At 37.0% G+C, this 11,727-nt stretch overlaps 1 protein-coding gene across 1 annotated transcript in view; it reads left to right on the top strand.

The window, feature by feature from the left end:
- Positions 1–11,418: 11,418 nt before the first annotated feature.
- PLPPR1 (phospholipid phosphatase related 1) overlaps positions 11,419–11,727 on the top strand; it is a 457,833-nt gene continuing 457,524 nt past the window's right edge. Inside the window, exon 1 of the mRNA XM_067742407.1 lies at positions 11,419–11,565. The gene's annotated coding sequence lies outside the window, so the exon portion shown is untranslated. The remainder of the gene's footprint in view (positions 11,566–11,727) is intronic.

Below are 11,727 nucleotides of genomic sequence, written 5' to 3'. Positions count from 1 at the left end.
TAGTCTTTACTGTAACCCTCTGAGGATGACTGTGGTAGGCTGAAAAGTGGCCCCCAAAGATGTCCATGTCCTAATCTCTGGAGCCTGTGAATATGGTACCTTACACCGTCAAAGGGACTTTGCAGAAGTGATTAGATGAAGGACCTTGAGATGAGGAGATCATCCTGGATTATCTGGGAAGGCCCAACATAATCACATAGGTCCTTAAAAAGATAAAACCTTTCCCTGCTGTGGTCAGAGAAAAATATGTGAAGACAGAAGCAGGGTCAGAGAGAGATTATGCTACTGGCTTTGAAGATGAGGGGAGGGGAGCCATGAGCCAAGGGAATGCAAGGAGCTTCTAGAAGCTGACAAAGGCAAGGAAATTTATTCTCCCCTACATCTCCAGAGGCTCTAACCCTGCCTACCTCTTGATTTTAGCTCGGTGAGACCCACTTCAGACTTCTGACTTCCAGAATTGTAATATCATAAATTTGTGTTGTTTCAAGCCATTAAGTTTGTAGTAATTCATTACAGCAGCAGTAGGAAACTAATACAGAGGATGACTGCCATGTTAGTAGATGAGGAGACGAAGACTTGGCAAGGGGAAGAAGCTTGCCGAGGTTTGCACAGTAATAGCTGGGAGCCCAGCGCAGCTAATCTGATTCCAGAGCCCATGCTTCTCACCACTCTGCTGTACTGCCTATGAGAAAAGGAGGCCTGGCAGTGACTGTCCCCACCGCCTATGCTGATGTGACAAAACGGAAGTTGGTGAGCTACTGGTAAACAGTGGCTCAAAAGGGAAATAAACACTCATATAAGCTCCTCGATCTTTGTCATACCAAGTTTTAAACTCTTAAACTCTGCTGAGAACTGTGAGCCTGCGTTAAAAGTTGATCATCCTGTCACTTTTGAACTTAAATTCCTATTTGCTTACTCTGCCAATGGGTATTTTTTAGTCATCCCTTTAAATTTTATAATCTCTTTATGGTTTACAAAACACATTAGTCTTTGTTACTTATTTAATTCTCATAATAATCCTTTGCGGTAGATAAAGTAGATGGCTCTGAAGCTCAGAAAGTTTATCTGGCACCAAAGCCAAACAACCAATAAGGGTCAAAGCAGGAATTCTGGAGAATTCATCAGAGCACATTTTTACCCCTGCCTTGCCATGTTCAGACCTCACATTCATCAAAATATTTTAATGGACTAGAAAGACTTCTTCACATTGTTACTAGCTGAATCTCTTCTGAATCATCAATTTACTAACGTTCTCAGGTTAGTAAAGATCCTAATCTGTCCACTGAAGAGTTATGGCTCACACCCAATTACCACTTTCCTTAGCATTTCTATCATTTTCTACAAAATGGGAAAGACTCTCCTTTGCCTCTTTTGTTAAAACAGAGAATATCTTGCTCCTTTATTCTTGTCACTCCTATTATTTCAGAGGCTGAGAATAGGCTGACTGCAGGAGATTATATAGACTTGCTCTTTTATGTCTGTTTGAAGGAGAGTGAGAAATGGAAGTAGAAAAAACTTATGTAGTATTATTTTATTACTTCTTTTGTATGTGCCTTGCATGTCCAGCTGCCTATGCCGTTTCCACTTGGATAGCTCATAGGATTTTCACATTCAATGTGTGCAAAACTCTGCTTATCTCCCTTATCCCCGAACCCAACCCAAAGCCTGCTCCCTCTTCAGTGGTCCGGAATTCAGGAAATACCACCACTGTTCACCACCCAGAAAACTAGCAATCATCCTTGACACCGTTTTCTCTCTCAAACCTCTCATTACCAAATTCTATTGAGTATATCTCTTAAGTAAATCTCAAATTTGTCACATTTACCCACGTTTACTGCTACAACAACCACCTAAGAGATAACTCCGTAAAGAATCTTTTGGTAGCACGTAATAGAAAACAGCCTAAACGGTAAAGGACTTTCATTGCCTTATATAATTGAAAAAGGTCAGAGTTAGGATTGGCTTTGGGCAAGCCTTGATTGAGAATGTCAGTAAGGTCACCCAAATCCTGGTTTCTTTCCATTTCTTCTTTCTACCTTCCACTGTGTTATCTCCCTGCTCAAACGGGATCACCCTGTCAAATAAGGGGGCTGCCAGGAGGTCCTAGGTCCTCATGCTTCTTTGTTCATGATCTTTGGGAAGGGAAAACATATCCCCCAGTAGCTCTCATAGAAGAGTGACAAAACTTCTTTCCCAGTAGTCTTTAACCCCCTCCCCCCCAACTCATGGGTCACATGTCCTTCCCTGAATCAAGCACCATAGTCAAAGGGATGGATTTTGTTGATTGGAGGCTTACACTAAGGGTTAAGGGGAGATTAATCCCATTCAAACTCCAAGGCAAAGAATGTCACAGGGGAAATAACTTGAAGGAATTTGGGGGACTTGTTAACTGAGAAGGAAAGTAAAGTAAAGCACATATGAGTTATCCATGACACCACATTCACTTTTTCTTCCCTCTAATCTTTTACCACAGTGTAGGCAGTACAATCTTTTAAAAAAAGAAGTGGTGTTGTGCCACTTCATTATTTAAACCCACTTTGCTCCTTGGATAAAGATAAAAATAATCCTTAACATGCCTTACAAGTTCCATCTGGCCTTTCCTGCCCCTCCAGCCTCATCTGTTACCACTCTCTGCTCTTGATCACCATCCACTCACACCCCGGCTTTTGTTCATTTTGTTGGATTATCTGGCTTTTTCCTATCTCAGAGCCTTCAGATCTGCTGTGCTATCTACCTAGAATGATCTTACCCACACTCTTCACATGGACAACTCCTCTTCACTTATGCTTTTCTGTTGTAGTCCCTTTCACTGTTTAAAATAAATTGTAATGAGATTGTCTACCTAATGCTTATTTTTTCCAGCTAGTCTGTAAGCATCACAAAGGTAAAAGTAGGGCTTGTACTTGTAAAAAGCACTGTGTCCGTGGCATCTAGCGTAGCTCTTAGACCTTGTTCAGCAAAGACATATCTAACCTGGGAAAAAGATATTTACCTCTTAGGATGCTATAAAATTAAATTAAAGTGTGTATAAATACTTAGAGCACTCGGTATAGGCTGATGAATGATTGCGAACTTAAAGTTGAATATTTATTTGGAGCACTTTCTACCAGGTGGTGTCTGTCCTAGTATTAACTTCTGGAAAATAACTGAATGACCCTTGGAAAGTTATTTTGCCATTTATCTTCATAAATATGTGTTGAAATGTGTGGCGTTTTCCCAAGCTATTTAGGGACAAGTGAGAAAGGGAATCTGGAAGACAGAAGAGATACTCTCCAGAGCTGCTGGTCTTATTTGCACTTCATCCCAACTTGACATTAATATACACATTTTGCATTGAAATCGTTTTCTGTTATTGAAACCTGAGTTTCATTATATACCAATCTACAGGGTCTTTGTGAAGGATTTCAGTTCTTTGCTCTTGTTTTCGTTTTTCAGGTTGTATTTATGTTTGGCGGGATGTATTCTTCAGATGTGCTTTGTTAAAGGTGCTATCATAAAACATAATCATTTTTATATGGATTATAATTTCAAGAATGGATTTCTTAACCTATTCCTAAATACTCACTAAGGAGATTCCTAGGAAAGGAGTGACTAATATAGCTGGGCACCTTAGCATTCATTATGTCATTTCATCATTTTAAAAACTTACCTTTTATTATAAAAACAATTCACATTCACTATAGAAAATTTGGAAAATATAGATAGGGAAAAAAACAAGCATTTGAAATCTTACCACCCAAAGAGATAACCACTGTTGACATTTTGATGGTCTCATCCTACACATGCATGTGCATACACACACATGCACACATGCATGGGCCCTATTTCAAATGACCAAAAAAAGTCAAAATATTCATCAAGTGTTTTAATGTTTTCCAGTTAACAATAAATTGTGATCTTAATTAACTCTTTTATCTGTTCCTGTAGTTTACTATTGATTTTCTTGCATTTGTCAGGTAGACCTATCACAAACAAATAATATTTTGACCTCATTTTTGCAAATACTTATACTGCTGATTTTGTTTTCCTGCCTAATTGCATTGAATTTCCAGAACAATGATAATTAATTTTGATAGTATTAGCTTATCATGTTCTTGACTTTAATGGAATGGTATACAACTATGTGTATATTATGAGTGTGTGCATGTGTGTGCTGTATGTGTGTGTCAGTGTTGATGATATTACATGAAAGGTGTCCTGAGAGTCTATGGTTGATGGGGTGGGATAAGTAACCATCAGTACAGTTTAAGGGACTGAATAAATTTAGAGGAAACAAATTGTTCCAGCTTTGGGGAGTTAAAAAAGGGTTAAAGATGGAAAACTAAAGGCTGACTCACCACTATATGCCATTTTTTGCGGGGGAGGAATGGGTGAGTTGGGATATAGAAAGGGAACAAACCACCTAGACTCCCTTTTGCTGTCCTGGAGCAACAACGCTTGAAAGCAACCCCAGGATCCATGCAATAGCTAAATCAAGCACAAGGCTGGCAGCACGGCAGGGCTTTTGCACCCAGCAAAAGGTCCAGAAAGGAGACCTTTGAGGGCCAAACCATGTAATTGGCTCAGAGGCCAGGCTAAGCATAAAGCTTTTAAAAGAAAGCTGGCCTCTGTCACAGATGTGTAAGCAAACACAAGGAAGAAAAGACACACAAAGTTTCCTTGCTACAGCTGCCATTCATTCACAGAACTGTTATGTAAAGCTGTGTAAAACAGAATTCATACTTAAGCTTGAAGAAATTCCAACCACAGCCAGATAGGCAGTGAGGGAAAACCTAGGCCTTGGCAGACCTCTTCTAATTCCAGTGTGAGCAGATAGAGGAAAACTAATATGGGATTCTTCAAAAAAAAAATAGGATGGTAAAACAAAGATGTTATAAATTCAGAGGAAGCACAAACTTTTTAAAAAATATTTGCTATGGGATTTATAAAGTATTTTGATAGCATCTGTTTATGGGATTAACTAAATTTGTAGTGTTTCATCAAGTTTATGATGAAAGGTGAAAGACAATATAATGAGACAGCCTATTCAGATGAACAAAGAGCTTCTTGAAAGGCATACAGAAATAAAGACCTGGCTTAGAGTTTAATTAAATTAAAAACATAATCTCAGATTTAAAATCAGAATTAGGAACACACAAGGCAAAAGAGATTTTTAGGAACTTACATAAGATATGCAGAAGACAATTTTGAAATGCTTTTTTGGAATACAGAGAAAAGGATATGGAAATGTGAAGATGACAGAAAAATCAGAGGAATGGAAAATAGAGCAGGTATTAAAATATGAATAAATGCCATAGAAAGAGATCAGAACAAATGAAAAATAAGTTGCTTTAAGAATTTTTTACGTACTGGAAAACCACCTGAGTTTGCAGGACTCACTGCGCCTAAAGTGACAATCCTGGTAAAATGAATAAATTTTATGGTTAAAGGAAGACTCTCTAGTGAGGGCCATGCCACCTGGAGCTCCTTTTTTTCACTATAGATCAGTAACATTTGGAAGTGGCTCTGATGGGGCTCCAACAGTACTATTGTCATACCAAATAGGAAGACAGCAGGTATCAGGCCTTTGCTTGGCATGACTTCTCACTAATAAGATGGTCACCCCAAAAATGATGGGCAGTAATGTGAGGAAGAATGAGTACAAGGAGTAGAGAATCAAATACGGACAGGTGGCTATGGCTTCTCAACAAAGAAGTGATTACCAAAAGATAACTGCTGAGACTCCCCCACAGTCCCAGATCTCTTCCTCAGGCTACTAGATTATGGAACTTTCCTTCATTTTGGGATTTAAGAGGAACTTAATGGTGTCCAGGGAAGGGACTCAGGGAGAAATTAACAAGATCATCTTAGGGTAAAGAACAGTTCAGGTTAAAGTTGTCCTCATTCAAGGATAAAAATAAAGCAAAACAAAACAGTTGGAACCTGACAGAAATTATGAAATGATTATAAGAGATAAACAAAGAAAACAGAAAGGGATAGAGAAAAAAATACTTTTGAGAACAAGTTTTAGCAAGAAACAGAATGTACCTATACTAACTATGAGTTAAAGAAAACATGAGATTTTGAGACAAGAGTTAATTGATGAGATATTAGAACAAGGAACTGAATTAAAAATGGAGCCATCCCAGCAAAGCAAAGAGTATAGGGAAATGTTCCAAAACACCTGTTAAATTGTAATTAGAGAAGTACAAATTAAAACCACAATGAGGTATCACCCTCTAGAATGGCTATAATCCAAAAGACCGACAATATCAATGGAAAATAAGTTAAAATTAAAATTTTTTTTTTTACTCACTGGAAAACCATTTGAATTTGTATGTCAAAAGGACTCACTGTGCCTAAAGTGAAAATCCTGGTAAGATGAGGGAATTAATTACTGGTGGGAATGAAACGTGGTGTAGCCATTCTGGAAAACAATTTCATGGATTTGTAAAAATTTAAACATATTTTCCAGATGTCCTAACAGTTCCACTCCTGCGGACCTATCCAAGGAAATGCTTGCAGATGTTCATAGTGGCATTATTTGTAATAGTTCAAAAGTAGAAACAATACAAATGTCTGTTAACTGATGAATGGATAAACAAACTATAGTATATACATACAATGGAATAACACTCATAATAACAAAAGGAAACAAGCTACTGATACATGCCACAGAATAGTAGATGAACCTGAAGCACATTATACTCTCCTGTCCCTTGTCCTTAGAATGTATCTGTCAGGGGCAAAACCCCAACACTAGATGAGCCCACTGTCTGCCTTTGCCTTATTTGCACTCAGCTTTCTAGTCCTGTGAGTAAAAAAGACTGATCTGATCAAACTGGTGTCAATATAAATTTGTGGTTACGAACCTCCACTGCTCTGTGCTTACTAGTTTCCTCAACAGCTCAAACTCTAGCCCTCCACAACTGTTTTATACTTTCTCCCTTCTCCTCAATTCTGACACCTTCTTTTCCCAATTCTCCTTAAATTTGCAGCAGATTAAATTACTGCCTACTTCACAGAGAAAGTAGATGTTTTCAAATAAGACTTCTGTAAACCTCCCTTCAGTGAGCTTGTTAACCTGTAATTTTCCTTTTCCTTTTATCTCTCATCCTTCCCATCTGTTTGAAGAGTTGTCTTGCATCTAATTTTTCCACCCTTGTGCTAGGAATTGTAGTGAGCAGATCTTTGCCTATATGGAGCTTACCTTCCGGTGGGAGGAGAGAGTGTCAGTTCTTTGGGGAACCCTTTTCTAAATCATAGACTATATAAATCTTTGATTGACGCACCCAAAGTATCCAGAACCACCATGCTGGAACTATTGATCGAATTTTCAACTACTTGTTCAGTGTCGTTCTTTCCTATCGCACCGTTAGCTTCATGAGGGCAAGGGTTGGTCCCTGTTTACTGCTGTATTTATTAGCACTTAGCACAATATTGTGTATATGGTAAAGTCACAGTAGAATTTTACTGAATGACCAACCGAAATAAATGTCTTTGTTAACCATGATTATTTCTAAGTGATGGAAGTGCTGCTGATAATTTATTCATAATTTTAAAATGTCTCTACATTTCCTTTAGTTTGCATTATTAAATTAACATTTTATATTAAAAACAATAAACAAAACATAGTTAAAAACCAGTGGATTTGAATCCAAGTGATTTTTGCCTACATAATCTTGGGAGGAATTTCTTAGAATTATTTTGTGTTTATTCAAACTGAAAAAGCAGAAGCTAACTAATCTGCTTAGAATTGAGAAGCAAATTTTTGATGGGTTGTTAGGTAACAGAATCAGATACAAAAATCCAGTAATCTTTTACCATTAAATGATAGAAACTTGCATCTAAACTTCTAAAGGGACTGTGAGGTCATGCTAATTGGCTTTTTAACGATTTGTTGCTTATTAAATATTTAGCAAGACTCTGAGGAGGCCTGCTGTGGTATCATATGAGTGGCTTTCAGACTTTTGCCCATAAAGTTGAAGAGTTCAAAATGATCCTGTATGACAATGATGCTGCAAAGAGTTAAGATTATAAATATGTATAGTATAAAGGTCTTCCCACTGAAGGGCCAGAGCAGGCATTCAGGAAATGCTGCAGCGAAATACTGTAGTTTCGCGTACTACTAATATCATTATTTATAGGTGAATTAACTTTTAATTTCATTATAAAATTCCCTTATTAAGTACCAGCAATTTCTCAACGCTATTTATTCGTTTGCCTAGTTTGTTTTTATACAATATCTAATCTCTGATTTTTGTTAATGACTTGACATTGCTATAAACTGGATCAGTGGATGGCATAAAATGGAAAATCATTCTTCATGCTGCATTTCCTTTTGCGATTATATAACTCTACAGGCTCCTTTAGGGCAAATAAGAAAGCCAAAGGGATAAGGATTATCAAATATATATTATGAACAAGAAAGAAGTCCTTCAGTTTCCTTCAGTATACAGTGCTCTTTGAATTACTTTTCAGATAAGCTGTACTGATCCCTCTGCTTACACCATCATGGTAACAATATATTTTACTATATTATCTTTGGCTTTAGTGTTATTTTGAATCCTCCTCTGTTATAGAATAGGAGCATAGAGTAGACTGTCATTATGAATTATATGTATTTATTTACATATGCACTCACATAGAAATACATTTGTGATGTCAGCATCACCACTTTATTACAATGTCATATCTGCGTACATTTGACTCTTTTTATGCTGTAGCATCAGGAAAAAGTATGGAGTCAAAAGAGTTGTGTTCTTATCCCCAATCTACCATTCACCGGCCATGACTGGGTACATCAACATGCCCTTCACTTTAGATCCCAGAGAAGGGATGTGATCAGCGTCCAAATGTACAATGAACAAAGTCAAGGAAATAAAGAAAAAAGAACAAACCAAACCTGTCTGTTGACAAACATGCTGTCTGGGCAGACTGCTTCTCATTTTATGATGAAAACAACCACTACCGCCACTTCGGCAACATCTGCCACAACAACATGAAGCCAATGGAAGAACTGCAGCAGAGCCTGGGAGAGGAAGAAAGGATGCAGCCTGACTCGGAGGCTGAGGCTAAAAGTTTCGTGTATCTGTAAATTATGAAGCTAAAAATTATACATATATGTACTTATATATATACACAGACATTTTAGAAAACTATTTGTTAATAAGATTTATAGCTGTTTTGAGAGAGAAAAGAATAGCATAAAGAAAGAATAGACATAAATAGAAACAGAAGCAATAATGGGCACATAAAAGTGGAAAAGTTTCCTGAAAGGAATCTATAAAAATGAAAAAGAGAATTAAAAAATGAAAAGAATCACACCTGCATATTTACTGGCAAAATGTACTTAGATGAAGAGAGAAATCTCAATGCATATAATGTTTACCTGTGAAGGAATAAAGCTCTGGCTGGCTCAGAATTCTCCTTAGGAATGATAAATGCTAGAGAACAGTGGAGCAATGGGTTAAAATTTCTATGAGGAAACTCTTGAGACCTCACAAATTTAATACCTCTTTGTTAGATTTCATGTGTAAAGGCAGGAGAAACACATTCTCATATATGCAAAGCATTGAGAAACACTTAAAGTTATTGGATGTTTTACTCCAATGGCGCAAGAATGAGCAAAACATGGTATAAAAGAACTTGTGGTTATTTGAAACCAAACGCAGGAGTAAGCCAAATATTTATAGTAAAATGAGTTTTTAAATTAAATGCAAATTTGAAAATTTTTCTTGAAAGAGAAAAGATGTACTCTTACAATTTTATTAACAATAATTTGGACCTAAGATGTCACGTAAGGTGAGGGTGTATATGGTAAGAAGCATTCCATATTTTACACACACACACACACACACACACACACACACACACTGTTCTTATGTACTCAGTTGCTGAATGCAGGGATGGTAGGTGGTCAGCACACATGCACCAGGTGCCCCTTGCTATTGTTCCATTTGTTTATAGCTGGTATCTCTTCTGATTGGCTGAAGTGTACCTTCTGATTGGTTGTACCATACCAGTTGTTAAATGTTTTGAATATCAACCAGGTTGAATGAATGAATGGATTAATGAATGATCAGAGATGATCTCTTCTTTTATCCTTACTCCTATATTGTTTGGGGTATTTTTACCCTCACATTTAAGAATCTTTGAGCAGGTGTATATTTTATTTATACTCGGTAAAATTCTGCCTCTCCTTCCTTTACATCAACCACAATATTCCATTTGTGTGCAGCTGCCTACCAAGTCTGAGGACAACAATAATGTTGCATTTGACTTTTATTATTATTTTTTAATATCAAGATTTCTTTTTTCTCTATCCACACTCTCCATAATAGTGTATAATCATCTGAGACTGTATTATTTCTGAATCTACTCTTAGTTACAGTATTGTGGACACCACTGGGTACCTTGGGCATTATTGTAATTCCTTCTATGTCATGCCTGCTAGGACTCCTTAGTAAGTGGATCCATACCTCACTTTTTCATTTTCTTGTCTCCCTTTAGGAATACATTTAATATTAAGATTAAAAAAAGGTTAGAAATGCTCGTAGGCATTGTATTGTCGTTTTAAAAGTGACTAGGATGAAATGGGTGCTATGATTTGGTTTAATTATGCTTAATTGATGCAAAGCTTAAACCAGTGTCCAGATCTCCTGCTCCACTGCTTTTTTTTTTTTTTAACATCTTTATTGGAGTATAATTGCTTTACAATGGTGTGTTACTTTCTGCTGTATAACAAAGTGAATCAGCTATACATATACATATATCCACATATCTCCTCCCTCTTGTGTCTCCCTCCCACCCTCCCTATCCCACCCCTCTGCCCCATGGCTTTTAATCAGGGTAGTTCATTTTCGGACAAACATATGCTTTCTTGTACTACTAACATGTGCTGCATTTCTAGCCCAAAGCTTTATCATTTTGCTATTTTACATTGTAGTCCAGAAACCTAAATTTTCTTCTTTGACACCATCTGCATAGCTAGTCTTTCACCTCCCATAGCCTCCTTTCTCTTTGAAACTCCCAACTGTTAGTTGGAAGAATCAATGACAACACCACCTGTACCCCTACAGATTCCTAAGCCAGACTCTGCAGTTCCAAAAGATGTTTCCTGGAGACTCCTTTATTGCCTAATTAATTAATTAATTAATATTTATTGAGCAGCTATTGTGTGCCAGGAACTGCACTAATTGGTTCTTTCCCAACTGAATAGTAAATGAACTGATAATGAACTTAAGGGGAATTTCTATTGCAATATGCAAACAAATAAGTTGCCTTTCTCCCCACTAAGGGCATTTCTGTCTTGTTTTCCCCTTAAAATTCTAGAGATACACTTAAGATATCTTACAGTAAAATTTCCATTTCATTTTTTAAGCTTCTGTTTTTTTCATTTTTAGGGAAGGTATGTTCATTCAGACACATTAGAGAATTCAGATTAAAAGCAAGAGGAAAACTGGCCAAAAAAAATGGAAAATGTTTTATATGTGCATGCATTAAAACGATCTGAAAGAATGTACTCTTCATGGAACCTCTCTGCGAAATGAGACTCGAGACAAGGAGGGGAGGAGGCTGGAGAAGGTATTTTGCTTTGTTCCCTTATGTATGGCTTGAATTTTTATGATCATATATTGTTTTTATAATTAAAGATCTAAATGCAGATATGAAACAAAAAACATCAAGGTCATCTAGAGTCGGCAATCTTTCTACTGCAGTGGCACATGGGAACATAAAGGAATAAAC

This window comes from Pseudorca crassidens, chromosome 7, assembly GCF_039906515.1.
Source record: "Pseudorca crassidens isolate mPseCra1 chromosome 7, mPseCra1.hap1, whole genome shotgun sequence".
Taxonomy (NCBI): domain Eukaryota; kingdom Metazoa; phylum Chordata; class Mammalia; order Artiodactyla; family Delphinidae; genus Pseudorca; species Pseudorca crassidens.
The sequence above is the reverse complement of the archived record's forward strand: the minus strand, read 5'-3'. Positions and strand labels throughout refer to the sequence as shown.